Source organism: Lissotriton helveticus, chromosome 10 (assembly GCF_964261635.1).
Source record: "Lissotriton helveticus chromosome 10, aLisHel1.1, whole genome shotgun sequence".
Classification (NCBI taxonomy): domain Eukaryota; kingdom Metazoa; phylum Chordata; class Amphibia; order Caudata; family Salamandridae; genus Lissotriton; species Lissotriton helveticus.
In genome coordinates, this window is record NC_136071.1 from 1,056,772,394 (window position 1) to 1,056,798,481 (window position 26,088).

At 47.7% G+C, this 26,088-nt stretch overlaps 1 protein-coding gene across 2 annotated transcripts in view; it reads right to left on the bottom strand.

Annotated features, from left to right (window-relative positions):
- The window catches only part of AGMO (alkylglycerol monooxygenase), a 744,553-nt gene that overhangs the window by 365,853 nt on the left and 352,612 nt on the right, over positions 1-26,088 (bottom strand). The window lies entirely within an intron of this gene.

Consider the following 26,088-nt stretch of genomic DNA (forward strand, 5'->3'; position numbering starts at 1 on the left):
TTGTACAAGGGTGCGGTGGCAGACAGTGTCGAATGCTGCGGAGAGGTCCAGGAGGATGAGGGCCACTGTTTCCCCGTTATCGAGTAGTGTCCGGATGTCGTCTGTGGCTGCGATGAGGGCGGTCTCTGTGCTGTGGTTGGCTCGGAAGCCGGACTGTGAGGGGTCGAGGGAGCCGTTAGACTCGAGGAAGGCGGCGAGCTGACTGTTGACGGTTTTCTCTATGACTTTGGCGGGGAATGGGAGGAGTGAGAAGGGGCGGTAGTTTTTAAGTTCGGTGGGGTCTGCAGTAGGTTTCTTCAGGAGGGCGCTGAGTTTGGCATGTTTCCAGCTTTCCGGGAAGGTAGCGGTGTAGAGGGAGCAGTTGATAATGTTCCGGAGTTGGGGTACGATGATGGAGTCGGCCTTGTTGAAGATGTGGTGGGGGCATGGGTCGGTTGGAGATCCGGAGTGGATGGAGTTCATCAGGCGGATGGAGTCTTTGGTGCTAATCGGGGGCCAGGCGCGAAGGGTGGTGGAGGGGGGCTTCAGTTCGGTGGTGGAGGGAGTGGACTGGTCGCCAAAGCTGTTATGTATATCCGCGATCTTGCTGTGGAAGAATGATGCTAGAGAGTCGCAGAGGTCTTGAGAGGGAGTGATGTCGTTGTTGCCGGCGCTGGGATTGGTAAGCTCTTTGACAATGCTAAAGAGTTCCTTGCTGTTGTGTGCATTGTTGTCTAGTCGATCCTTGAATGCTGATTTCTTGGTGGAGCGGATCAGTTGGTGGTGTTTGCGGGTGGCGTCCTTGAGGGCCGTCATGTTATCTGTGGTTGGGTTTCTTCGCCAGACTTTCTCGAGGGTGCGGCAGTTCTTTTTGGAGTTCTTGAGGTCGTCGTTGAACCAGGAGGCTTTTTTGTTTCCTGGCTTGTTGTGATGGTTTTTCAAGGGTGCTAATTTGTCAGCGCAGTGGGTGACCCACTGTGCGAGATTGATGGCTGCTTTATTTGGGTCGGTTGATATGGCGGGAAGGTTTTGGTTCAGAGATGTGGTGAGCTGGTCGGTGGTAACTTTGTTCCAGTTTCTGCGGGGAACTTGTTGCAGGTGGTGGTGGGTCGTGGTCTTTTTGAAGCTGAAGTGGACGCAGCTGTGATCTGTCCAGTGGAGTCTTGTGACGTGATTGAAGGAGATGTGCTTGCTGGAGGAGAAGATTGGGTCGAGCGTGTGTCCGGCGTAGTGGGTGTGGGTACTCACCAGTTGTTTGAGTCCGAGATTGGCGAGGTTGTCCAGTAGGGTGGTGGTGTTGTTGTCGTTGTTATTCTCTAGGTGGAAGTTGAGGTCCCCTAGGAGAATGTAGTCGTCGGAGGGGAGGGCGTGTGGATTGATAAAGTCAGCGATGTCTTCACTGAATTGTGTGCGGGGTCCTGGGGGTCTGTAAATGAGGGTGCCTCTGAGTGTGGTCTTGGGGTCGGTGTGTATCTGGAAGTGGAGGTGTTCGGTGGCTATGAGGGTGTCTTCGGAGCTGGTCGAGATGCGAATGGTGTTCTTGTGGACAATGGCGATTCCTCCTCCTGTTTGGTTAATGCAGTCTCTTCGGACGATCTTATAACCGTCCGGGATGCCTATGGCGATGTCGGGCGCTGATGAGGCGTTCATCCAGGTTTCCGTAAGAAAGGCGACGTCCGGCGATGTGGTGTCAAGTAAGTTCCATAGTTCAATAGCGTGTCTGTGGACCGAGCGGGTGTTGAGTAGGATGCACTTCAGGTGGGTATCGTCGGATCTCTGTTTGGCGTTTGTGGGTGTGGTGTGGGACTTGATGCAGGAGAACTTGCAGGATTGGCAGGTGAAGGGTCCATGGGTACATCCTGGGGCAGCTAGGTTGCAGTCGACTAGGTCAGGACGGTCACAGCTATTCACCGCTCGGGTCTGATCTTAAGTTCAGTGGGAGGGAGGAGCAGCTGGGAGGCGGGTGCGGGGTGGCGAGTGGGGAGGGGAATGTTTGGAAATACTGTAGGGAGCGGGGGTGAGGCCGCGGGGGTGCAGCGGCAGGGAGCGGGGAGGAGAGACGGGCTGGGACAACCAAATGGCACCAACAATAACAATAACAATGCCGGGCGAGATCTGGGGCACAGTCTGGCACAGGTACTACTCGGAAATAAAGCACAATGCACAAATACGATATCACGCGATGCAGCAGGCAGCACGATGGAGACAGGGGTACGATGCTGGCACAAATATGACATCACGCGATGCAGCAGGCATGCTGGAGGCAGGGGCACAGTCTGGCACAGAGTACTACTCGGAATTAAAGCACAATGCACAAATACGATACCACGCGATGCAGCAGTCAGCACGATGGAGACAGGGGTACGATGCTGGCACAAATATGAAACCACGCGATGCAGCAGGCACGATGGAGGCAGGGGCACAGTCTGGCACGATGGAGGCAGGGGCACAGTCTGGCACAGAGAGGACGACCAGGAGCGGGTGGAGCGACCAGTTCTGACTAGGTCAGGACGGTCACAGCTCTTCACCGCTCGGGTCTGATCTTAAGTTCAGTGGGAGGGAGGAGCAGCTGGGAGGTGGGAGCAGGGTGGCGAGTGGGGAGGGGAATGTTTGGAAATGCTGTAGGGAGCGGGGGTGGGGCCGCGGGGGTGCAGCGGCAGGGAGCGGGGAGGAGAGACGGGCTTGGACAACCAAATGGCACCAACAATAACAATAACAATGCCGGGCGAGATCTGGGGCACAGTCTGGCACAGGTACTACTCGGAATTAAAGCACAATGCACAAATACGATATCACGCGATGCAGCAGGCAGCACGATGGAGAAAGGGGTACGATGCTGGCACAAATATGAAATCACGCGATGCAGCAGGCACGCTGGAGGCAGGGGCACAGTCTGGCACAGAGTACTACTCGGAATTAAAGCACAATGCACAAATACGATACCACGCGATGCAGCAGGCAGCACGATGGAGACAGGGGCATGATGCTGGCACAAATATGAAACCACGCGATGCAGCAGGCACGATGGAGGCAGGGGCACAGTCTGGCACGATGGAAGCAGGGGCACAGTCTGGCACAGAGAGGACGGCCAGGAGCGGGTGGAGCGACCGGTTCTGACTAGGTCAGGACGGTCACAACTCTTCACCGCTCGCGTCTGATCTCAAGTTCAGTGGGAGGGAGGAGCAGCTGGGAGGCGGGAGCGGGGTGGCGAGTGGGGAGGTGAGTGTTTGGAAATGCTGTAGGGAGCGGGGGTGGGGCCGCGGGGGTGCAGCGGCAGGGAGCGGGGAGGAGAGACGGGCTGGGACAACCAAATGGCAAACAATAACAATAACAATGCCGGGCGAGATCTGGGGCACAGTCTGGCACAGGTACTACTCGGAATTAAAGCACAATGCACAAATACGATATCACGTGATGCAGCAGGCAGCACGATGGAGACAGGGGTACAATGCTGGCACAAATATGAAATCACGCGATGCAGCAGGCACGCTGGAGGCAGGGGCACAGTCTGGCACAGAGTACTACTCGGAATTAAAGCACAATGCACAAATACGATACCACGCGATGCAGCAGTCAGCACGATGGAGACAGGGGCACGATGCTGGCACAAATATGAAACCACGCGATGCAGCAGGCACGATGGAGGCAGGGGCATAGTCTGGCACAGAGAGGACGACCAGGAGCGGGTGGAGCGACCAGTTCTGACTAGGTCAGGACGGTCACAGCTCTTCACCGCTCGGGTCTGATCTTAAGTTCAGTGGGAGGGAGGAGCAGCTGGGAGGCGGGAGCAGGGTGGCGAGTGGGGAGGGGAATGTTTGGAAATGCTGTAGGGAGCGGGGGTGGGGCCGCGGGGGTGCAGCGGCAGGGAGCGGGGAGGAGAGACAGGCTTGGACAACCAAATGGCACCAACAATAACAATAACAATGCCGGGCGAGATCTGGGGCACAGTCTGGCACAGGTACTACTCGGAATTAAAGCACAATGCACAAATACGATATCACGCGATGCAGCAGGCAGCACGATGGAGAAAGGGGTACGATGCTGGCACAAATATGAAATCACGCGATGCAGCAGGCACGCTGGAGGCAGGGGCACAGTCTGGCACAGAGTACTACTCGGAATTAAAGCACAATGCACAAATACGATACCAGGCGATGCAGGAGGCAGCACGATGGAGACAGGGGCATGATGCTGGCACAAATATGAAACCACGCGATGCAGCAGGCACGATGGAGGCAGGGGCACAGTCTGGCACGATGGAAGCAGGGGCACAGTCTGGCACAGAGAGGACGGCCAGGAGCGGGTGGAGCGACCGGTTCTGACTAGGTCAGGACGGTCACAACTCTTCACCGCTCGGGTCTGATCTTAAGTTCAGTGGGAGGGAGGAGCAGCTGGGAGGCGGGAGCGGGGTGGCGAGTGGGGAGGTGAGTGTTTGGAAATGCTGTAGGGAGCGGGGGTGGGGCCGCGGGGGTGCAGCGGCAGGGAGCGGGGAGGAGAGACGGGCTGGGACAACCAAATGGCAAACAATAACAATAACAATGCCGGGCGAGATCTGGGGCACAGTCTGGCACAGGTACTACTCGGAATTAAAGCACAATGCACAAATACGATATCACGTGATGCAGCAGGCAGCACGATGGAGACAGGGGTACGATGCTGGCACAAATATGAAATCACACGATGCAGCAGGCACGCTGGAGGCAGGGGCACAGTCTGGCACAGAGTACTACTCGGAATTAAAGCACAATGCACAAATACGATACCATGCGATGCAGCAGGCAGCACGATGGAGACAGGGGCACGATGCTGGCACAAATATGAAACCACGCGATGCAGCAGGCACGATGGAGGCAGGGGCACAGTCTGGCACGATGGAGGCAGGGGCACAGTCTGGCACAGAGAGGACGACCAGGAGCGGGTGGAGCAACCGGTTCTGACTAGGTCAGGATGGTCACAGCTCTTCACCGCTCGGGTCTGATCTTAAGTTCAGTGGGAGGGAGGAGCAGCTGGGAGGCGGGAGCGGGGTGGCGAGTGGGGAGGGGAATGTTTGGAAATGCTGTAAGGAGCGGGGGTGGGGCCGCGGGGGTGCAGCGGCAGGGAGCGGGGAGGAGAGACGGGCTGGGACAACCAAATGGCACCAACAATAACAATAACAATGCCGGGTGATATCTGGGGCACAGTCTGGCACAGGTACTACTCGGAATTAAAGCACAATGCACAAATACGATATCACGTGATGCAGCAGGCAGCACGATGGAGACAGGGGTACGATGCTGGCACAAATATGAAATCACGCCATGCAGCAGGCACGCTAGAGGCAGGGGCACAGTCTGGCACAGAGTACTACTCGGAATTAAAGCACAATGCACAAATACGATACCACGCGATGCAGCAGGCAGCACGATGGAGACAGGGGCACGATGCTGGCACAAATATGAAACCACGCGATGCAGCATGCACGATGGAGGCAGGGGCACAGTCTGGCACGATGGAGGCAGGGGCAAAGTCTGGCACAGAGAGGACGACCAGGAGCGAGTGGTTCTGACTAGGTCAGGACGGTCACAGCTCTTCACCGCTCGGGTCTGATCTTAAGTTCAGTGGGAGGGAGGAGCAGCTGGGAGGCGGGGTGGCGAGTGGGGAGGGGAATGTTTGGAAATGCTGTAGGGAGCGGGGTGGGGCCGCGGGGGTGCAGCGGCAGGGAGCGGGGAGGAGAGACGGGCTGGGACAACCAAATGGCACCAACAATAACAATAACAATGCCGGGCGAGATCTGGGGCACAGTCTGGCACAGGTACTACTCGGAAATAAAGCACAATGCACAAATACGATATCACGCGATGCAGCAGGCAGCACGATGGAGACAGGGGTACGATGCTGGCACAAATATGACATCACGCGATGCAGCAGGCATGCTGGAGGCAGGGGCACAGTCTGGCACAGAGTACTACTCGGAATTAAAGCACAATGCACAAATACGATACCACGCGATGCAGCAGTCAGCACGATGGAGACAGGGGCACGATGCTGGCACAAATATGAAACCACGTGATGCAGCAGGCACGATGGAGGCAGGGGCACAGTCTGGCACGATGGAGGCAGGGGCACAGTCTGGCACAGGGAGGACGACCAGGAGCGGGTGGAGCGACCAGTTCTGACAAGGTCAGGACGGTCACAGCTCTTCACCGCTCGGGTCTGATCTTAAGTTCAGTGGGAGGGAGGAGCAGCTGGGAGGCGGGAGCGGGGTGGCGAGTGGGGAGGGGAATGTTTGGAAATGCTGTAGGGAGCGGGGGTGGGGCCGCGGGGGTGCAGCGGCAGGGAGCGGGGAGGAGAGACGGGCTGGGACAACCAAATGGCAAACAATAACAATAACAATGCCGGGCGAGATCTGGGGCACAGTCTGGCACAGGTACTACTCGGAATTAAAGCACAATGCACAAATATGATATCACGCGATGCAGCAGGCAGCACGATGGAGAAAGGGGTACGATGCTGGCACAAATATGAAATCACGCCATGCAGCAGGCACGCTAGAGGCAGGGGCACAGTCTGGCACAGAGTACTACTCGGAATTAAAGCACAATGCACAAATACGATACCACGCGATGCAGCAGGCAGCACGATGGAGACAGGGGCACGATGCAGGCACAAATATAAAACCACACGATGCAGCAGGCACGATGGAGGCAGGGGCACAGTCTGGCACGATGGAGGCAGGGGCACAGTCTGGCACAGAGAGGACGACCAGGAGCGGGTGGAGCGACCGCTTCTGACTAGGTCAGGACATTCACAGCTCTTCACCGCTCGGGTCTGATCTTAAGTTCAGTGGGAGGGAGGAGCAGCTGGAACAGGGACACCAGCTCAAGAAACTTCATTTCTTAATAAAAGCCTGCAGATGATTAACAGACATAACAGCATTGGTACATTGCTGTAGAGCTTAGTAGAAACAGGACAGTTGAAGACCAATTCGTTCCCTGATATGAGGCAACAGGAATAAGTAGGCAGCACAACTTCAGCTGATGAAATAAGAAACATGTCATTCTTACAATCTCAATATAATTACTCTAACAGAAATGTATACTATATGGAACAGCAGCAGCATTGCCATTCAGAAAAAAAGTCTGCCTGGGACCAGGAAATTGACACCTGAGTCTTCTGTAATGGACTTGGGTTAAATGGAGGCAGTAATACCCAATATCACACAGAAAAACACCTCTGACATATATACATATACTTGTTATGGTAGAAAGTAGCCTAAACCACTCCTAGGGAGCGCCATCTTTGGTGTCACTCCACCTTTATGAACAACGTCATCTACACAATCTTTAGTTAAGGGAGAGGAGAAGGGGCCCAAATGTAAGATGAGGCTCTATGAACAGAACCCGTGAGCGCTTGGATGTTTCTGAGAAAGAAGATCAAGATACTTTGGAAAATTCTTCATCATCTGAACCGTTTCAGAGTAAAGAAACGTCCTAGTCCTTGCAGGCACAAACGATCATAGGAGGAGAACATTAGGCAGACCAGACATGCATGTTAGGACTCAATCCACCAAATGTTTGAATGTGTCAGGCATTGGGTCAGAAGATCCCAACCATCAGTCCTAGGTAGATGTTGCCCCCAATCCTGGCCATCTTCCAGGTCCAACCTAGATGGCTAATGAGCAGGCATCATTGGTAGTCCATTGACTGTGTCTGCTCTAATGAAGAAAATAGGCGTGCAATGCCTCTCCCACAAGAGTGTTCCCATTTATTTAGCTAAAGAATGTATCCCCGTGGCAGGAAAAACACAGGAACCTTGAAATGATTAGATCAGAAACCTGGAGAGAGAACAAACCAGGGCATCCTCATATCAGTTACAGACACTAAGTCATGTGAATTATAATGACCAGTGTTGTGTCAATGTATGCAAGTCTGTGTGTGAGTGTTGGAATGATTCATGAAAGCTGTCACATAAGATCAAAGTGGATATAGTCCTAATAAGATTCTCTTTACTGTGCAATCTTGTAGGCCAGAACACATCACTCACCAGAAGCATCTTTTAGCAAATTTGGTGACATCCAAAGCATCCAGTTAATGAACGGGTACAGCAACATTCCTAGATTCGTTTTGTTTATGGAAGTTTTGGGACCAAACATGTCTGTAGTGAGAACACCTGCACTTTAAATTCCCATGCGCAAAAGCCCCTTCCCATTCAAGCGCTGCAGATTGAGTCCATCTGCACAGGGGTGTAAATATGCCGTGCCCCATGCAGCTTTTACTCCACGTATGGTGGGAAAGAATGTAGCAGAGGCTACTTTTCATGGTCTCTCTGCTGAAATATACCTTCACAAGAGCTGACTAGATTGAAATAAGAGTGTATTGAGACACGAATCTGTGTATGTGACCTTGATATATGCCCTTTAATTGTATGTAGTTAAGCAGCTCCAACAGTATGTGGTACGTTAAACTATTACATTCGTTTGGAAACTGTATGACACATTCTGTAAACTTTCATTTTTCAGCACTGTGTATACCATGCAACGTATGCAGGAAACTGACTATTTGTTTGGGAGCAAAATGCCAGTTATCATAGTGCACATTGAGGAAAGCGCCCGCAAAAACTATGGAGTACATCGGTTGCAATTGCCTTGAATGCCTTTTAAACACTGTGGTGACCCCCACCTATAATTAAAAGTCATGCTCTTAGAGCTGTTACATAGCCACTGGGTGTGGAACAGCAAATACTCTGTGCAGTGTCCATGTGGTAACTTATCTGTGAGCACAATTGTTTTGGCACATTCAATATGTAAAAAAAGATGCAGCATCAACCTTTTAAAACCACAATTTCATCAAGATGGGATAGAAAACTTGACAATGAGATGAGCCTTAAAGGCAAGCCAATAAAAGGTGTTGTAATAGCACAGTAATCCATCTTGGAAGACCATTGATCCTGGAGGATGTGAGATTTTGAAATAGTATTTGAGAGCAGGTGTACCCCACCAATTAATAAGACAATCTCTGGAAGTAAAACTCCTCCAAAGAGGCAAGATGCCTAATTTGGAAAGGGCCCCACAAAGTCGAATCTTTTTAGTGGCGACTCTCACAGGAGCCTTCAGTTTTGGTGCTTAAAGCTCCAAGGAGGCTCCTGCTACATTGTGTAGCCCCTGCATGTTTTTTGTTGCTACAATGATGTTGTGTAAGTAGGGAGGATGCTAGTTCCTTCGCAGGCATGGGGGTCACAGTAACTCAAACATGTCTGCACTAAGTTCATTTCACAAAACGAAAGACTCGTTGTCTTCACAGAATATCAGCACTGTCTGCCCATGGGGACAGCCCAAGTACTTCCTGCTGTGAGAAGCATCACTCTACAATAGGTAGAGTCTAAAGAACATCCTGGAGAGGATACCGGAAAAGAGAACCAACCTAAACCGGTTCTACAGTTAGAGACCGTATATCCACATTAACTGTCTGAAATTGTTGTATAAAACTAAAACCCAAACCACCCACTTTGTTCCATTCCAAGTTCTTTATAAACAAAGAAGGGGCGGATCCACAGAATATTCAAAGGACTTCTGTGCTGTCAGGGTAGAGTCTAACCAACAACCAGACTCTAAAAGGGACATTCCTGAAATCGTGTCTTTCTACTGGGGAAGCTGAGCACCTGTCCAGAAATACCTGGAATTCTTCCTGGAAGAATGAAGGAATCTGCTGGTTCTGCAAGAGGAGAGACAGTTTAGTAGGAGCCCTTGCACATTCCGGGTGGCTGTGGGACACACAGGTAGTAGCAGCAGCCGTGGTCCGTGCAGGTCGCAGCAGTGGGACGGGGGGTCGGGTGAGGGGGGATTTCGAGGGACAATGGTGAGGGAAAAATAAATAAATAATTAATTTGCACTCGGCATCGTCCTTCGAAATTCCCCCCCACCCGGCCCCACCGCTGATACCTGCATGGACCGCGGCTGAGTAGCAGACTTGAGAGTGATCCAGAGAGAACACCAGTGTATGTGGAATCTCTAGTCTCTGACTCCAGTTCCAGTCAGAAACAATGACACTGTGCACCTCTTAACTGTGCACCTCTTAGTCCAGGTCCAGGCTATGACTGTATTATTAACCTAGGATTGGACGAGCACTACAACTGCTTTATTGCTGTCAGAAAGGGTGGGAGCTGCAACTGTGTAATTGCTGCAGGCGTGGCAGAGGGATGAAACAGCATGACTGCTTTCAGCTTACCTAGAGATCGTGTGGGACTGCAAGCTTCTGTGACTGCCAACTGCCCAATTCATAGGCTGCACCTGGTCTGGTGGAGCTGTTCACCAAAGGCCGCTGTGGCCACACCTGCTTCTACACCTGCACAGAGGATGTGGTGCCACATCCTCTGAAGCAGGGGCTGGGTGGGGACGCTAGCTGAGATAGCCCATCTCCCGCTCTGACACCCTCCGAAAGACATTTGGTTCTCTGTGATTCCTGCTAATATATAGCAGAGACATAATGGTAAAAAGCAGGTCAAAAAGAAATCAAGTCAAATCGCCTATCCAGAGGAGGGGTCAGATAACTCAAAGACTGTTCACATTTGAACTGTTGGCATCTTATAACAACACCTAAGCCTGATTCATGCTATTTCTGACTCACCAGAGAGACGGGGAACACAGAACCACAGGGAAAACCTCAGATGGAACAGAGTGGGAGCATGGCGGGTGTTAAGCCTTTAAGGGAGTGCACTCTTAATCAGTGACTTGTGTCCCCATTGAAGTATCTGCACACAAAGTGACATCACTGGTTTGCAAACAAAACCAATCTTTAAACTCAGAAGCCAACCAAGACAACTTTCTACATAGGAAGCAACATCATGGAATTTCTCATCACCCAACTGAATAGGAAGTGATATCACTGCATTTCTCATCATCAGTCAGCACAGGAATTGAAATCACTTCTTGCCTTTACCTCACTTAAGTCAGATCCTCAGGGCACACCACCCGGGTGATCCTGGCAAAGGGCAGACATAGAGAAGGTCATTACGTGTTGGAGGCTGGTAAGGTCAGGGATGGGATTGGGCTAGAATCTCTGTACCACTAAAACTTACAAGGTAAGATATAATCACATGCCTCACCCAGCACCCCATACTGCCAATTCCCACAAAATCACATGAATACTGAGACATCCAAATCACTTAGCAAACTCACAACTCATTCACTCAGCTCATACATTTTATTTATTTATTTATCTATTTGTGTTTTATAGAGCACAAACTTGACCCGTTAGTGTATCAGAGAGCTTTACAAGATTAACAGGTTGTATACAAGAGACTTAGAAGGGGGCGGGGGTGGAAACATATGGGATACAAACATGTAAAAACACTCTACGAGAAACAGAGGTCCCAGATGCCACGGTGGGATGCCCCAAAGTGGCGGGTGGATAGTATCAGATAATCCAAGGCGTGGCAGTAAACAGAAGAAGATCAAAATCGCTGAGGTGATTGCAAACAAGAGTTAGGAGAGGAATTTGCCCATTAGGAATGTTTTGGCCTCCTTTTTAAAACGTGCCAGAGATAGAATTCTTCTAATGGCGGGTGGGAGTGAGTTCCATATTCTTGGTGTGGCCCCAGAAAGGGTCGATTGTACGTTTTTTTTTTCGTAAGCGTGCTGGTTGGAGCAAAAGGTCTCTGGCGGACCAGGGGTTTCTGGTTCCTCCAAATACCATGGGTTTCTGGGCAAGAAATAAAGGGAAATTTGAGTATAGAACCTTGTGAGTGATACATGCCAGTTTAAGTTAGATTCTCACCTCAACAGGAAGCCCGTTCAGAGCTTTCAGGTGTGGTGAGATGTGGTTGAATTTCCTTGAACCTGTTAGCAGTCTGGAGGCCGCGTTGAGGCAGGCTTTTAATGGACGGGGGTGAGTGCTTGCAATGTTCAACACTCCATCCATCATCCCCTTTGGTTTTGCTTTGTTCACCCTAAGTTGGCAGGGTATGCCCAGACGTGGGTCCTTTGCTCACTTTGTCACTGGATTCAAGCTAGCCTGGCTGATGATGACTGATTAGCCAGAAACCGGTCCCAGGATGCTTGTTTTCAGTCCAGGGAAGACATGGCTTGGCAGTTCAGGCTGGACTGTTCCCATGAGGCACAGGGTCAGACTGATTTGCATATGGCCATGTCTGAACTGGGGTGGCGGAGTGAGCTAAAGAATGATGATGGATTAAACCCAGATCATTTGACTGGGGGTGAGTGCTTGCAATGTTCAACACTCCCTCCATCATCCCCTTTGGTTAGGCTTTTAATGGAGCCAGGGAGATCTTGGGTAAACCCAAAAGGGTAGAGCATCCATATTCCAGTCTAGAGATGACTAGTGCTGAGACTGCCATTTTCAGGTCCGGAGTGTCAAGGAATGGTTTCAGTTTTCTTAGGTAGCTCAGGTGAAATCTGGCTGATTTGGCAATCGAGTTGATGTGGTCATGCATGTTCAAGCTGAAGTCTAGGGTTATGGTCGGTGGGCAGTTTAAAGCTGTGATTGCCTTAATGCATTCCTGAATGTCAGGGTTGGTTTTGGGTGGGGAGATTAGAAGACATTCAGTTTTTTTTTGCATTGAGTTTGAGCTTGTTAGCAGTGAGCGATTGGACAGTCAACTTCAAGGCTTCATTCAGGGAAATAATCTCCTCAGGAGAATAGACTTTAATGTAGATCTGGGTGTCGTCGGCATACATGTGGTAGGAGATATTTGTGTTGCGTAAAACTTCAGCTAGCAGTTCAAGGTAAAGATTGAAGAGGGTAGGGGACAGGGTTGATCCTTGGGGGAGTCCAACCGTGATCGGAGAGGGAGCGGACAGGTTACCTTTGATTAAGAATCTCTGTGAGTGGTTCTGGAGGAAGATCCTAAACTATTCCAGGACAGTGCCATCCAGTCCAATTTTGAAAGCCAAGGATAGATCTAGGAGGATTAGGAGACAGGTTTTGTCTTGGTCAAGGGCTTGGAGGGCATCATCCACAATGTGGAGAAGAGTGGTTTGAGTACTGTGCCCAGGCCGGAATCCGGATTGGAAGTTGTCTAGTAGGTGGAAATTGGTGATGTGTTGGCTCAACTGTTGTTGCACACATTTCTCTAGAAATTTGGCTAGGAGTGGGATATTAGATATAAGTCTAAAGTTGTCAGGGGATGCAGGTTCCAGCGTAGTTTTTCTTAAGATGGGTAGGACTTGGCCGGCATTCAGAGAGTCAGGTATCGACCACTGTAGAAGGGATGCGTTGATTATTGCAGTCCAACTAGGAATGATAGATGGAGAGGAGGCTAAGCAGTTAGAGGGGAGTGGGTCATTAAGGTGGTTGTTCAGGTTTAGGGAGGGACGAATTTTCGAGACGGAATGTTCGTCATAAACTTTGAAATTGGTCCAGTGCCCTTGGTTTTTGGATGAAGTCTGGGGGGGCGGCGCAGAAAGTGGAGGCAGATCCGGCAGGGGTTGGGAGCAGGTGGCGGATCTAAGTTCGTTTCCTAGGGCAGTGATTTTGTCAGAGAAAAAGGAGGAGAATTCCTCACATGATATTAGGGATTTAAGAGTTTCTTTAAAAGTTTTAGCCAGTTTTTTGGATTGGTGTTGACATTTCAAAAAGCTTGTGAGGTCTGTTCTTGGTGTTCCCTAGTTCGGATCTGACCGTTGTCATATGAGGGGGGGTCAGACTTGCAGTGAGCAACCAGTTCCCCATGATCAAGGTTCTTGGTGTCTCTGACCGGACGTTTTGGGGGCACAGGTTGCAGTGCCCATATCTTGTGGGTGCCAGGTAGTAGGAAGGTGATAGCGTGGTGGTCAGACCAATCGCATGGGTCTATAGAGATAAGCTTGACCACTGACTCCTTAGCGATGATCAAGTCTAGAGTGGTGCCTTTTGAGTGTGTTGGGAGTGAGCAGGCTTGGGTAAGGGCTTGGTCAACCAGGAGGTCTTTGATATATTGCACTAACTACCACACACCCTCACACTATATAATACACATTCCAACTCTTGCCCATGAACGCTCACACTGCAGTAATTCATGCACCAATATCATAGTCAACTACCACAAGATCAAAGCCTTCTTCATCATTAAAACCAAATTCACCCCCACATCCTCACACCTCATCCTCACAATCTAAATGCATCCTCACACACCCCAGGCTTCTTACTTCCCACAGGCTACAGCCTCCATTGTGAGGACCATGCACATATGTATATCCCCCAGGTCCGGCACTCTAGACAGGCTGCACCAATGACACGCTACACCAACTTCCTTAATAAGAGTCCTCCCAGGCAGAACAAAGACTTAATTGATGAATTTTCAGATATCTTTGGTATCTCATCCATCCAACACACCCACACCACCACTTGTGTGGCATCAACTTCCCAGACAAAACAAGCAAGAAAACAATCAAGAAACCTCAACCTCATTGACACTCTACGTGATACTGCAAGTCACCCAGCTATACACTCTGAAAGGCCACATCCTAAACCCCATCTGTTCAACTTCACCAGCAATCGAATGCAAACCACCCATACTACTAGACTGAACCTACCACATCGTCATTCCGGTCTCCTGATCAGCATCTGATCGACAAAACAAAGACAACCCAAAAGAGACAACTAATCCTTCAGATGAGTCAAAAAACATTCCATTGACAACTTAATGCAGGTATTTATTTCTCACCCTGCCAACTCCATGTGTGATACCAACTCCCTTTTAAATGGTGTCAACACTTAACTAGAAAACTATGAGAACATTCATGCGCCAATAAAAACATGAAAGTGCAAGTTAAAATATTTAGTACCCTGCTACGCTAAAGACCATGACAATAAACACTCCATCTGCAGGCAGGACAGAAAATGAAAAAACAAACAAATCCAAATGACCACATATCACTATAGTAACTCCTTGCAGCATGCAGGTAGCTCATCACATTAGCCAAAGAAAAGTACAATTCCAACAGAAGCAGAAGGATGTTCAAGACAATCTAAGCCATGCCTCAACCCTCTGCAGGACCCACCTATTCCTCATTCTACAGACAAATGTAATGACATCAATCACTTCTTTAGTTGAATAATAAAGAAGCTCTAACACCATATCTTCAACACCAACCCTTCTACTCTTAAACCCACACCTTCTTGGGCAATCCGATAATCGCCCTTCTTCGAAGCCCTGTCTCTCACAAACCTCACCGACATACTTAAATCCCTCAAAGCCACTTCCTATCAATATGACACTTACTCTTGTCTTTCATCAAAGCTCTCTCTGGGGAAGGGCTCTTATTCCTAATGTTAGACCTGACAGCATTAGGTTGGCCTTCTGAAACATTTTGCCTTTACCCTCCTATTTTTCTAATTCATTTTTGTTGGCCATACGACTTTACCACTGCTAACATGTGCTAAAGTGCTTGTGCTCACTCCCTAAAACATGGTAAAATTGGCTTACACCTGATTGGCATATTTAATTTACTTATAAGTCCCTATTAAAGTGGTTTACCATATAACTAGGTTTTCCATAGAACTAGGGCCCCCAAATAAAATGCTACTGGTAGGCCTGCAGCGTTTATTGTGCCACCCACGTAAGTAGCCCTTGAAAACTTGTCCTTGAAAACCTTTGCCAATCCATTGAGATGCTCCTCTGTCTAAAAAGGCATAGTGTTGTTTATATAATCAACTGCACCCGTATGTTTTGTGCCTGTGTCCTGGTCTTGTTGTCATTGTTGATGCCATCTACCCAGAACATAAACATCCACAGAATCAACCCACCAACCTGAACCAGGGGCAGTAAATAAATATTCCAAACAACAGTTCAGGTGACAATTAACAAATCACAGTCATTAAAAATCAACTACAATCAAATTCTACTTTGCAAAAGAAAAAAGAGGGAAAGAAGGGAAAGGGTGAAAAGAAGGGAGACATAAATCAAAATTGTCAACAAACAATTTAGAAGAATATCACAAATGTATTATAGATAATACGCTCAAAAGGATAATTGCTGGTTTATAGAACAATACATAACACACAAAAGAAAACCAAGCAGGTGGCAAACAACAATTATGTTACAAAAGAAGGGATACAACATATACAGGGATCATGTGTCCTCTAAAGTTTACAAGCCACATATACGTCGACGGCGTTTCAACCGCAGTCAGAAGTTGCGGTCATCATCAGGACAAAACAATTCAATGAGCGTCAAGAGTCTGTACTAAAATTCTGATTGGAGCAATCACATTGATTTTTCGTGTGCACACAATAAATTCCGGATTCACAATATATTAAAAAGCGGTTTCAGTTCCCATACAACAAGGATACAACATTAATTCTTCCTGTTGGTGGCAACATTACACTAGAGTAGTAGAGGCTCAATCCTCCATCATGGACTTGTCAATAATTTCCACATATCATCACCCAGCAATAGGTCTTTCAGTTCCTACTGCCGGATTTACTTCATTACTAGAATTATCTACCCAGAACAACATTTTGTGCAGTGTACTAAGTCCTTCTACAGAATGTTCTAAGGCCAGATAATATGCCCACAAAGAAATGTAATTATAAGCAAACCATTTCTAAGTACATTACCTCAGAAAGCTGCACAGGCAAATGTGTTAAAAGCCATTGTCTAAACTTGAGCATGTAAAATGGAAGTGTTTCGACCGAGGTCTTTGTAACCTTACAACAGTGCTACGCAACCTGCCGCACCCCTCTCGGCTCCTCGCCGGAACTGTAGCAGGCAACGCAACTTGCTTCACAGCCCTGATATTGCCTCATTGGACGTCAGCAGTTTTAAACCCACCAATTCGACTTTTCAAAATAACCTCTTTGCCAAGCCTAAAACTCCTTTTTAATACATATGTCACACCTAATCAATTAATCAACCAAGACTTGTAAAGCACGGCTAACCACCAGTGAGGGTATCCAGGTGTTGTTAACACTGCAGCAGAAGGAGGGTTCAGTTGAACAACCAGGTCTTGAGTCATTTCCTGAATTCCAGCAGATAGGGTGAGATTCGGCGGTAAAGGGGGTGGTCATTTCTGGACTTGGGAGCGAGGAAGGAGAAAGAGTCCTCCACTGTTGCTTCAGTGGATGCGGGGGGTATGAGCGAGGAAGAGGGAGAGGGAGGTAGAGCACAGGTATCTGGATGGTTGGTGGGAGTTCAGGTTGCTAACTAGGATTTAAGGGACTGGCCTCTCTCACAGCTCCTGAGGATACTGGAGCCCTATGCTGTAGTCGGTGGCAGTGATCAGGGCAGCTTCATTGGTGTGGTTGTTGCTGAATCTGGATTGGGAGGTTCCAGAAGGTTCTGTGTTTACCAGGTGTTCTGTAGCTGGCGGTTGATAACCTTTTCGAGAACTTTGGAAGGAAAGGGGAGCTGGGAGATAGCATGGTAATTCTTGAGTTTGCTGGGGTCTGCTGATGGTGGCTTGAAAAGGGGTTTGACGTATGCATGGTACCATTCTCTAGGGAAGGTGGCCGTTGTGATGGTATTCCTAAATAGTCCCTAAACAATCCAGAGGGCAGGGTGCATTGTAATAAACAAATTGGACATGTACTTTCAAGTTGTATATGTCTGAGTAGTGAAGCATCACACATTCTTTTTTCACTACTGTGAGGCATACCTCTCCCAATGGATAACATTGAGTTATCTAATCACATTTAATAAGTGTTATCTTGTGATTGGAAACATGTAGGAAAGTCAACTTTGGTGTCTAATGCATTGTAATTTAAAATCTTTAATGGTAAAGTCGGATTTTAAGTCACAATTCTAAGAGTGCCACTTTTAGAAGTTGCCATTGTTGTGCCCTAACCATTTGTTGCCTGCAGTCTGTTCCTGGGTTGCATGTCTAGGTGTGAGTGGCAGTTGGTCTTTGTGTATTCCTCCCAGAAAACATAACACTTGTTGGTCTGGGTTTTGATAGGATGAGTCATCTCTGACTTATTATGGGTGCAGATCTATTACCTACGACACAACATTGGACCCTCAGGCCCACTCTTTAGATCAATGAAATAATCAATCAGGGTTTTGTGGAGTGCACTACTCACCAGGGCCGGACTGGCTAACGGGCATTTTAGCATTCTGCAGAGCTGGGGGCTGATGTCAGTGCAGTGGGGGCTAATTTCGTAGATGGAGACCTGCGTGTGCTTCGAAATCAACAATGCAAAACGAATTTCGTTTTGCACACGCAGGTCCCCATCAACGAAATCAGCCCCCAGCTCTGCAGAATGCTAAAATGCCCGGTAGCCAGTCTGGCCCTGCTACTTACCCATGAGGGACGGGAGTGAGAGCAGTTCCGTTTGGGTCATCTGAAGAGCCAGCACTTGAGGTCCTTTCTGAATTGGTGCAGTGTCAGGCTCTGTTGGAGGTGAAGGGGGGTTCTTTCCAGGTCTTGGGTGCGAGGTAGGGGAAGGATCTTCCACTTGTTCTGGTCCTGTAGAAACGAGGGATGGTGGCTAAGGAGAGGTCGGCTAAGCGGCTATTTCCCTTGGGGACATGGAAGGAGATGCGGTCATTGAGGTATTGGGGTCCGATGTTGTGGAGGGCTTTGTAGGAGTGTGTGAGCAGCTTGAAGGTTGTTCTTCTATCGTTGGGGAGCCAGTGGAGGTCGTTGGGTGATGTAGTCATGTCAAGGGATGTCGAGCATAAATCGGATGCGGCGTTCTGGATGGTCTGGAATTTGTGGAGGAGTTTTTTGTTGACTCTGGCAGTAGAGAGCGTTTTCATAGTTGGGTCTCCTGGTGATAAGTGTGTGGGTCACGGTTTTCATGGTGTTGGGGGGAGATCACTTCTGGACCTGTAGAAAACTAAGAGGAACTGTTCTACTGCTCTATTGCAAGAAGGACTGCCCTGCTGCCTGCTGTTCAGAAGCCCTGCTGCCTGAGTAAGGAGGACTGGACCTGCACCTTGAACCCAGGACCACCAGAGAGACTCTAAGGTCTAGTTAGCTAGCCACCTGATCAGGGCCTCAGGGACAGAAAAGGCTCCAACCATCATGAAACCTGCAGCTAGACTCTGCCAGCCCAGATGTGGTCCCCATCCAAAGTGATGTAGTGCTGTCACACAGTTCCTACTTTCTCAGTAGGACTGTGAATTTAGGCAACATAAGCTTCAAAACTATGTGGACTGAGTTCACTAATACGTTCAGAATATGTTGTTGACTTAATTCCTGGCTTTCTCACAGTGTGCCATCTGGGCCCCTAAACTGACAGGGCACCGGATGGTGTCTGCAAACCTCAGAACATGACAACTCAAATTCCCCCGAAGAAATCATGGAAAAAGATTCTATCCTCCTTTTAGTAACTCAGGCATGCCCATAGGTAGACACAAGAAGTAGTCAAATTGGCATTTCAAACATTTATCGAAGCAATTGTACTCTTGTTTAAAACACATGTGCTGCATTGATTAATAGAAAGGAGCAAAATAATGTTACCAGCATTACAAGAATGTTGAACAGAATCAATAATGCAACCATTGTGCCTTTGTATAAGACTATATGAATACATATAATTGCACTCCTACCTAGTGCTTCCCTTCCTATAAAGCATAGGGTGTGCAGGTCTGCCAGAATACCTTAGAGTGATCTAACTCCCCATTTACCTGCAGGCATGTGTCATCTGGCAGCCAGCCTTGGTGTAGAACAAGTAGCCATCCTCTTCTGGATGGTGTTGGAATTGAGCTGGGCTACAATTCAGGCATGGGGCGACCTTTGCTAATCCATTGAGATGCTCCTCTGTCTAAAGAGGCATAGTGTTGTTTACATAATCAGCTGCACCCGTATGTTTTGTGCCTGAGTCCTGGTCTTGTTGTCATTGTTGATGCCATCTACCCAGAGCTGTCGCCGAACAGACAACAACAAACAACATTTTGTGCAGTGTACTAAGTCCTTCTACAGAATGTTCTAAGGCCAGATAATATGCCCACAAAGAAATGTAATTATAAGCAAACCATTTCTAGTACAATACCTCAGAAGGCTGCGCAAGCAAATGTGTGTTAAAAGCCATTGTCTAAACTTGAGCATGTAAAATGGAAGTGTTTGTACCAAGGCCTATGTAACCTTAGAACAGTGCTACGCAACCTGCCGCACCTCTCTCAGCTCCTCATCAGAACTGTAGCAGGCAACGCAACTTGCTTCACATCCCTGATATTGCCTCATTGGACGTAACGCCCCACATCAAGGATATAAGGTACAATTCTCAGCAGGCCTGACCTGATCTCTGAGTCTGGCCTCCGCTCCATCTCAGATGCCTGAAGTTGTGATTTTTCTTGTCAAGCAGGCACAACCACTTAACTACAGTTGTTACTTTGTGCTTTTAAGCACTAGTTTGACCTACAGCTTTAATATTGCATATCACTGGCCATGCTGCTTAGATTTTTGTCATTTTAGTGTCAGCATTTTTTTCATATTTTATCAATTTTTCCAAATTAGTGTGGGATTTCTCTTGTGTTGGTTTTCACTTTATTACTATTTGTGTGCAGCATAAATACTTTACACATAGCCTCCAAGTTAAGCCTGACTGCTTTTGCGCCAAGTTACCAGAGGGTTGAGCACAAGTTAATTTAGGCAACGGGCGCTGTGACAAACTCGGCCTTCGTAGCAGCGGGAATTTCCTTGCACTGACGGGGATGCGCTCCGCAAGCGAGCTATGCGTTAAAACTTACAAAAAGTCTTTAAAGTCTTGGTTTCCAGCTTTCCAACACAGGTAGAACTTCCAGAGGCACCACACATAGGCCAAGCACTCCAGAAAGGACAGAACTCTCTCAGCAGAGTTCAGGGAAGCTGGGGGTGAAGTCCTTTTGTTCCTGGGACTTCTTAACAGGGAGCCATCTCTTCTCAGGCCCTTGGAGATTCCTTCAAAGCAAGGTGACACAGCACAAAGCAAAGTCCTGCGCCTCTCCTTGGCATCAAAGCAAAAACAGGTCAGTCCAGCAGAGCAACAGCAGGACAGTCTTCCTTCTTCAGTTTCAGCTTTCTCCTTGGCAGAGGTTCCTTCATGATTCCAGGATGATCTAATTTTCTGTAGTCAGGGTTCCTGTACTTATACCCCTAAAAGTCTTTGTTCCCTTTGTGCAGGAGGGCTCTGAACCCGGTCTGAACCAGTTCTGGGTGTTCCTTGAGCACTTTGTTTTCCTGGCTTCTCCTTTCCTTTCAGAGTGAGGGGCAGGGTCGTAAGCCGCCCAGCAGGAGGTGGAGCCAGCATTGAGGAAGGCAGGCAGCCCTATTCAGGCTCAGGTGCTATCCCTCCCACCACTCAAGATGCAGATACAGATGCAGTCATTCAGCCTAGGGCTGACCCAGCCAGCCTCCTGGGAGCTCCCCAACCCCTGTCACTATCAAATCAGACAGTCAATTCACAAACAGGCCAAGGCAGAGAGAAAGGTCAGACAAGAGAACAGCAACTTTATAAAAGTGCTGTTCTCAAACACAGGATTTAAAAACCACATTTCCTAAAAGATGTGTTATTAAATTCTGAGTTCAGGGATACCAGACTTTTATGTCCTACCTTGCTCCTATGGAAAGATATGCTGGTAGCCACTGTAGCCAGCATCCCCCATGATAGCCAATGGGCAAGGTAGCCTTACAATAGTGTAAAACGAAAATGGCTGTCATTCACTACCAGAGCATGTCACCTGCACTAGTGCATTCTCTACCTTTCACATACTCTGTACCCTGCCCAAGGGGGTACCTTGGGCCTTCCATAGGGGTGGCTAATGTGCACAGAAAGGGAAGGGTTAGGCCTGGTCAGTGGGGACAATGACCAGGAGGACATGGCAGTTCACAGACTGCACACAGGCACTGCGGTGGCAGGCGTGAGACACCATTTTAGGGCTACTCGTGTGGGTGGCACAATCAGTGCTGCAGGCCCACTAGTAGCATTTGTATCACCAGCCCTGGCACACTCAGTGCACTTTACTATGGACTTCTTGGTGATACAAATGTGCCAATCATGGATAACCAATTACAATAACAATTTACACAGGGAGCACTTACACTTTGACACTGATCAGCAGTGGCAAAGTGCCCAAAGCAACTAAACCAGCAAAACCGAAATCCAGCACAGCGTCAAAAATACAGAAGGCAGAGGCAAAAAGACCGGTGAAGCCACGCCAAAGATGCCAGGTCTAACATGTCCATATTTATTTTTGCTCTGACCCTGCACCAATGCATACATCTCAATTCATTCCTTCATTAATCTTGAATCGAGTGAGATGCACTCCTGCCACTCCCTTGACCTCATCGCTATTTGAACTTTTTGTGCGGGGAATTTGTGACAATCAAATGCCCTCATAATTTCCCAAACAAGTCCTGACAGTGTAGGTTATCTCCCTAAATCCTTTTCCCTGTTGTCCCTCTCTCTTTCTTCCCCCTCTCTCTTCCCCCTTTCTCTCACTTCTCCTGCTTTCCTCTCTAAAATCTATCCTTTACCTTCTGCATCCAAATACATATGCAGGGGATATTCATTTACTATGAATACAAATAGAAAGGGCTGTGTCCCCTTTGCACTTTTACTAATAGGAAATTGGAAGTTTTAGAGCAGATTCACAAGGGTATGCAAGAGCATTACAAGGTAGCCTTGCATTACTACTTAACACACTCAAAATTGACTTTGAGAGTCAGCTGCTATGTATTTTCCAGTTAAGTGTATGTGCTTTGGTGAACATCACAGGTGCACATCTGAGCTCTGCACCCGACACTTATTCATGTCATGGTCCCATGATACCTTTCATGAAGTACGGTAGCGATCCTGGGTGACTGAGGCCTAAGGTTGTGATCCACCACAGATTTTGTCAGACTATCACTGACAAAAATACAAAAATATCATCTGACATAAATATTGTGTTCTAAATATTGTTTACCAAAATACCAGTGTATTGTGTGCAGATTTTGTTGATTATCATAATTATCTTAAATGGATCTATATATTTATTAATGACATTTAGGAGTATATAGTCTTGTCACACAAAATGTAGTCCACAATATGGCACCATAGCTCCATCAGTAGTATCACAATGTATTTGTCCGAGGTAAATTGACAAATAGGTTCAACTAGATTCCTAGTTTGGCCATATCTAAATGTGGGGAATGTTATGTTGAGAATCGCAACCACCGCTGCAGTCTCAATCATCCTTCCACACTGTCATACATCTTTTCATAAGTTTGGTGAAAGGAGTAGCAAGTAGATACCATAACTTTAAGTTGAAAACAAATATAATAATATGCAAGACGGAATGGAAGGTGGGCCAATCTGTCCTGAAGCAGGGGAGGTAGGGAAGTGAGGGAGAAGGAAAAGGAGAATCCAGCCCCCTCTCGTACATGAGGCATAATTGTTATTTGTCACTTCTCTGGGAATGTTCTGTTTGGCAGTTCAGGAAGCATATGATCTTACTTTTAGAGTAATGTGAAGATTAGCACCAAAATGATGCCCAACTTCACACGTTTTAAAATGAAAATTAACTACCACTTTCATCAGCTTTTCAATGTGTGAAAATGTGTTTTTATATTTAAAAAAATAAAGAACAAAGGTGTCAGGAAGAATGGTTGTGATCTCACCAGTGGCATAATGTAAAATGAAGCCACCCTTGCCGAATTTGAAGAGGGGCCCTGAGTCTTCCATATTTCACAGATAATCCTTGGTTTTCTGAGGAATGGGGCCCCTCTGAAAGGTGTGGGGCCCCCTGTAGGATTGGGGGCCTCCCATGTGCCGCAGAGCCTGCAGGAATATTTACAACAAGGGGTGGTGAGGGACAGAGTCTCTGAATTAAGCAGAATATTCTCACCCAGTCAAGAGATCAGGGCTAGATCCAACACCGTTTTTTAGCTCATTGCACCATCCCAGTTTCAGAACCTGAATGTATGCAAATTAGTCTGTCCCTGGCCCAGTGCATCATGGGAACAGGGCAGACCAGACTACAAAAGCCAATTCTTACACTGGAAAGGAAACAAGCTTCCGGGGACCGGTTTCTGGCATTACAGCCGTCTTCGGCCCGGCTTGCTTGAATTCTGATGGTGCAATGAGCAAGGGACTCATGTCTGAGTATACCCTTCCACGCTTAGGGTGGACAAAAATATTTACAACAAGGGGTGGTGAGGGACAGAGTCTCTGAATTAAGCAGAATACTCTCACCCAGTCAAGAGATCAGGGCTAGATCCAACACCGTTTTTTAGCTCATTGCACCATCCCAGTTTCAGAACCTGGCTGTATGCAAATTAGTCTGTCCCTGGCCCAGTGCATCATGGGAACAGGGCAGACCAGACTACAAAAGCCAATTCTTACACTGGGAAGGAAACAAGCTTCCGGGGACCGGTTTCTGGCATTACAGCCGTCTTCGGCCCGGCTTGCTTGAATCCTGATGGTGCAATGAGCAAGGGACTCATGTCTGAGTATACCCTTCCACGCTTAGGGTGGACAAAAATATTTACAACAAAGGGTGGTGAGGGACAGAGTCTCTGAATTAAGCAGAATACTCTCACCCAGTCAGAGCCTGCAGGGGCCTTTGTTACACCCTTGGATCTCATTACCTGGCAGCCATTTGCCTCTTGCAGATGTCGGCACATTCCATTCTCAACTGCCAATGTCCAATGGCCAGAGGTCCCGGAGAAAATCAATGGTGTGATGTGCCTTCTGTGAGCTGAATACACTGAATCCCCTCTACCAGTTAAGGGTAATAGCACCCCTGAATACAACGGGAAAAAATGTCGTGAGCTTAAAGTTCCTTCCATCTTGGGCAGCATAGCAGTATAAAAGAAATACGGTTGGATTGAAGGTAAAAATCTCCATGATGAAGCCTGGAATCTTTGCAACTCTAATACCCTAATGTCCTGTGTCTTTAGGTCAAGCATTCGAGACCTCTTGTATATACTTTAGTATATACTTATTATAAATCTATATGTGTATGTACTTTGTGGGCTCTGGAGATCAGCCCTAGGACTTGTCTGCTTCCGCTTAGGGACTTTTTTCTGTTCAACTGCCTCTATTTAACTTTCTTGATGGAAAACAACCAGCAGATGCCAATAAAATACCAGAATGGCTCTCTGCTGAGAGACTTTCTTTTTTGTATTTTTCTGGCAACTGCCTCTATTTAACTTTCTTGACAGAAAACGACCAGCAGACGTCAGTAAAATACCAGAATCACTTTAGAATTCTCTAGATTCCAGTCCATAGAAATTGTCTTCCACGAGCACCTGTAGACAATAATATTTTCTTCAAATCTTGTATTTTCCGTGATATGACCACCGAAGGCCCTGCTTTTATATTAAAAACAGAGCTTTGGACTATAACATTTCCAGCTAAAGAGGCAATATTTCTCTGCATGTGTTTCCATACATGGCGTGTCACGCAGTTTGGTGCTTACTTCCCCTCCATGTTAAAGAACTGTAGATGCTTCAGCATCCAGGCTAATGTGCTGCATAGCTAAATACATATAAGGTCCCAAAGGCGAGACCGATTGCATTACAAATGCTTGTGTAATTTTCTTTCCACTTAGTTTCTTGTTTATGGCTGTTGGGCAGTTCATTTCGTTAGTTCATGAAGTGAGAGGGTGTTCCAGACCGCCCCATCCTGTTTAGCTGACAGTGTTCTATGTTTTTGCTTAATTAAACTTCATCGTGGCTTGCAAGTGTGAAATCACTCCGCAGTGGATTTAGTTGACGCAGTGGTCTAGCTAGCGCTTCTGCTATTTGCTGGCCTCTGTTGCGTACTATCGTTATGTGACTTTATGTCACTTGGGAAGCATGTATTTATATTCAATGTTAAGACATTTTCCCGTCTGGTAAACACAACGCGGGCATACACACAAGAGCGAGCGAGCGAGAGAGAGAGAGAGAGAGAGAGAGAGAGAGAGAGAGAGAGAGAGAGAGAGAGAGAGAGAGAGAGAGAGAAAACATACTGAATGAGAGGAAGATATTAGTCAATCTTCTACATTCTGGTGTTTGAGTATTGTTTAAACAAACTACCAATTGTATGAAGTTCATTCATATCCAAGAGTAGCCATGGGCAAATGTGCGTTATTAACATCTAAAAACCCTGACTGTGATAGTATGTTCACTGCATTTTGCTCCGTAAATAAAGTCAATGCCAATATGTGTATGTCATTAAAGTCCGCAAATCTGCGAGATACAGAAAGAGCAGCAAGTTTGATATTTGAATTTTTAGATCTAATTGG